Raw genomic sequence first — 5,153 nt, 5'->3', positions numbered from 1 at the left:
TTAAAGGGGTGTGCCCAGCTTTAAAGGGGAGGGCTCCACGCTTGGACTCCTTTGTTGTGGTGAAATGTCTCTTTACAAGGACTCATTTGTGAATTGGCCCGATGGTCCTGTCTGTAGTTGAGGTCTCGTCTGGAGTGTTGTTTATTTATGCAGTGTCATATCTTATGTTCCTGACATTTGGCTTGTGGCTTTAGTTGACAATCAAAATTGATTCTTTAGCACTGGGGAAACGAAGGGTTGTATCAAGGAAATTATTTTTCTCATAAAAGCTGTTTTTTCCAGGGCTTTGATATCGCATTATTGGTCAATCCTGCCAGATAAAAAATAATATTTCTTATATTTTTTATAAGCCATAACACAATAAAATATATAATAAATTCAGTTCAACAAATGATTGATGTGGGATAAAGGATGAAAAAGTGGAGAAACAAAAAACTAACTTCCTCCAAACATTTTTGTCACATGAATAGTTCACAAACTGATTCACTAACATTTTGCATTGACGTATTTCTGGTGAATCAGACTGCGATACGATTACAAAAAGTTGTTTTCAGTGGTGTAAAGTAACAAATTACAAATACTCAATTAATGTAATTGAGGTGTAATTGAGAATTGTAATTTACTAAGTAGCTTTAAAAATATGTACCTCTACTTTCCCTTGAGTATACAGTTGCCCTGTATATTTTTTCCCCAATTTCTGTTTAAAGAAGAGAAGACTTTTACAACACATTTCTAAGCATAATAGTTTTAATATCTCATTGCTAATAACTGATTTGCCATGATGATAGTAAAGAATATTTGACTAGATATTTTTCAAGACGCTTCTATACAGCTTAAAGTGACATTTAAAGGCTTAACTAGACTATTGAAAAAAAAAAATAGCTTAAAGGGGCTAATAATTTTGACCCTAAAGTGTTTTTTTATTTTTTTTTATTAATAACTGCTTTTATTCTAGCTGAAATAAAACAAATAAGACTTTCTGCAGAATAAAAAATATTATCAGACATACTGTGAAAAATTTCTTGCTCTGTTAAACATAATTTGGGAAATATTTAAAAAAAAAAATCAAAGAGGGTTTAGTAGTTCTGATTGCAACTGTATTTTTTGTGCTGTATTGGTACTTTTACTCCACTACTTTCCTTCAACCTGCAGTCACTACTTTATTTTTTCTTGTCTATGGGGATTGGCTGCAGCAAACCCCTTGAAAGCATTAAAAATGTCCTAGAAGATGTCAAAAATCTTTACACGTAATGACCCAGAGACGGTTTAGAGCGACTCCTCGTATGAGAAGATGAAGGATGCCTACTGTATGATGACTAAAATAACAAACAATAACTAAATGCACCACAGAATTTTACGTTTTTACACACGCACAAATTGCATGTAAATATTTCAAACTTTCACGGCGTTATACTCACTACTCTTGAGTGCTTTTAAAAGGGCTACTTTTTACACATACTATGAGTAAGAATATTTACAACAGATTTTTCTTTTTTCTTTTTCTCTATCTGCACTACATTTTTGGGTAAGTTCAGTTATGGTACTTTTAATTGAGTATGATTTTTCAGTACTTTTTCAACCACTGGTTGTTTTTCCCTATTAATGACATTGTTGTACAACATTGCCAGACACCATCTTTGTGATTTCACACACACACACATACAGTTGAAGTCAGAACTATTAGCCCCCTTTGAATTTGTTCTTCTTTTTTAAATATTTCCCAAATTATGTTTACCAAAACAAGGACATTTTCACAGCATGTCTGATAATATTTTTACTTCTGGAGAAAGTCGGCTAGAATAAAAGCAGTTTTCAAATGAAAAAAAAAAAAAAAAAAAAAAAAAAAAAAAAAATATATATATATATATATACATATATATATATATATATATATATATATATATATATATATATATATATATACAAAATTATTAGCCCCCTGTATAAAACTATTCATAGCTTCTAATTAACTAATTTATTATTCAGTTTTTCATATTTTTATCTAGTTTTTATGGTTATGTTTTATCTTAGTTTAAAGCACAACATTACTACTGTTTTCGAAAAGTGCTACACAAATAAACCTTACCTTGTTATAGTTAAAATGGGATTTTTTTAAATGTCTTATATATGGTTAAATTTAATAAAACAAAAGTTACATTAAATGTTTAATTTAATAATCTTTTAAAAATATAGTGGAAACTAGAAAGTATATGGTTTAAATGACACTTTACAAGAGAATTTGTAAAGCTTGTGATGAAAAATAACCTTTAATGAGAAAAGTATATCTAGATCATGGTAAAACATTATATAATTGTCTCCAAAAGAGATGTTTTCCTCACATAAATTAATGATTTATCATATTTTTTCATTAAATTATGTATGTGAAAAATTGATCTTTTTTTTTGTTAGTATTTTTGGTAATGTCTTTCTGGTCCCGCAGGCTGTGCTCACAGTTGTTAGCAATAATAAAGTGCCTCTGGAGCCAAAGTTACCTTTGTGAGCTGGACCCACATTGTGCAATGTGTGTGATCTAAAGGAGCTTACAGAACCCCCGTGAGTAGCACGAAAACCATTCAGGACTCCCACAAACACCACAGCATGGGCTAAGCTTAAGACTCTCAAATAACAAATCACTGAATCAAAAAAAAAAATCATCTAGTATAAAAAAGAAACTTGCATCTTAAGGGAATGAGAATATTCCTAAAGGAGCGCTCTTGCTTCTGCCAGGACCTCAGGATGTTTACTTCCTCTAAATAGCAGAGCAGAGGCGAACTTGTGATTTTAATTTTCAGGAATAAAGAGACATTTGATGCACTCACTATTTGTCCTCTTAATGGCCACATGACATGAGGAGTGCATTAAGCCTTATGGGTACATAAAGAAGTATGTAGAAGATCTAATCTAATTACGCTAAAATTCCTTTCAAAAGCAAAGGTCAAAAATACAAAGAGTTGCGGCCTGCATTAAACCTCTATTGTTGCCATTAACCTCTTTTCCTTCACTAGACTACATAGCAATCTGTTCCCTGACTGTCTTTTGTCTATTAAGCGGGGTCATATCTGTCAATTATCAATCAACATATTTCAGCCAGACATTTTTTTTCCAAACAAAGACGTGTGGAACGGGAGCAAAAATGTCACAGCTGATAGAAGGCCACCATTTCAGAGGAGTCTGGCTGACCAGAGCAGGGCATTGATACTTTAGTGCTGCTGTGCTATGTTAAAAATAACCCTCTCTCCGTCTGACCGGACAGGCAGAGTTGGGGAATTATCTCTGGCAAAGCCCCCTCTCACAGATGGATATAGTGAGGGCGCAGATATAGATAAACAGGCAGACAGAAATCAATGCCCATCCTCTCACTCCGCCATCCAGTCTGACAGCAAGACAAACGCGACACTCTGAAGGGAAACTTTGGCTCAGGGAGAAAAAGAGCGAGATAAACATCTTAAAAATATCCATCAATCAGCGGAGCATCTGCTCTTTTGGCCTGCTCTGCGTGGCAGTGTGCGTAGGAAGGGATTTATACTGGAAAGACACCCATTTGGCAGTCTCATTTCTATGAATAAGATATGTGAGATATCCTTTTGCACCGGGTAAATATAGGTCTGTCTGAAACATGATCGTGAAGGATGCATTCAGTATTGTATCCGTGAAATGTTGTTCAACAACACTGAGGTGTGTCTTGGTTTCTCCCGAGGGGCGTCAGGTCCATTCGTATCTCTTGTGTCGAACAACAATTTGAACAATTACAAGACTGCATTGCCTTGTAAGACAGGACACATATTGTTTATGGTTTATGAGAAATGGGTTGAGGCTAAAGGAAATAGATCCCTTGTATCTCCTTTAGAACAGCTGAAGTGATGCTATATTCTTTAACCAGATCAGATATTGGCACAGTTTGTTCAGATGAGACTGATAGAGAAAGAGGCAACAAGAACTCAATGTGACATTTTAGAGGGGGGAAAAGAGTAAATAATGATGCCCTCTAGTGGACAAAGCTTTTAATACTATACGGTAAAACTTTCAATGACCCATCTATCTGTAACACTTTAACATTGTGTATTCTACTCAATTTGGATATTTACTTCACATCATATTTACATTATATCTGTTTGTTCTGTTTGTTCAACCATGCAGCTATAATTTAAATATGATATGAAGTAAATATACAAACATATATTTATATGTGTGGTGTGTGTATACATATATATATATATATATATATATATATATATATATATATATATATATATATATATATATATATATATATATATATATATATATATATATATGACGTTAGTTTAAGATGTTGGATTTTGGTCACTTTCTAACACAACCTAAAATCAACCAAATATCAATGTCATTTGACATCGTTATTAGACATCAAAATAATGTTGTCCTTAGACACTGGTTAGACAGGTTTTGGTCACCTGACATCACAACCTAAATCTTACCTAATATTAACATCTTATGACATTGTGTGCCTGCTGGGCAATCACTAGATGCGCTAGTAATGGTACTTTACGTAAGTATGATTTTTCAGTACTCTTTCCCCTACTGTAATCATCTAATCAAATGGCAGCAACTCAATGCATTTAGGCATGCAGACATGGTCGAGATGATCTGCTGCAGTTTAAACTGAGCATCAGAATGGGGAAGAAAGGTGATTTAAGTGACTTTGAACGTGGCATGGTTGTTGATGCCAGATGGACTGGTCTGAGTATTTCAGAAACTGCTGATCTACTGGGATTTTCACACACAACCATCTCTAGGGTTTTCAGAGGAGAATGACCAGACTGGTTTGAGCGGAAAGAAAGGCAACTAACTCAAATAACCACTCGTTACAACCGAGGTATGCAGAAGAGCTTCTCTGAAACACAACACATCGAACCTTAAGGCAGATGGGCTATAGCAGCAAAAGACCATACCGGGTGCCACTTCTGTCAGTTAAGAACAGGAAACTGAGGCTACAATTAGCACAGGCTCAACAAAATTGGACAACAAAAGATTGGAAAAACGTTGCCTGGTCTGATGAGTCTCGATTTCTGCTGCAACATTTGGATGGTAGGGTCAGAATTTGGAATCAACAAGATGAAGGCATGGATCCATCCTGCCTTGTATCGACGGTTCAGGCTGGTGGTGTAATGGTG

This window comes from Danio aesculapii, chromosome 23 (genome assembly GCF_903798145.1).
Source record: "Danio aesculapii chromosome 23, fDanAes4.1, whole genome shotgun sequence".
Taxonomy (NCBI): domain Eukaryota; kingdom Metazoa; phylum Chordata; class Actinopteri; order Cypriniformes; family Danionidae; genus Danio; species Danio aesculapii.
Note: the sequence above shows the minus strand (reverse complement) of the source record.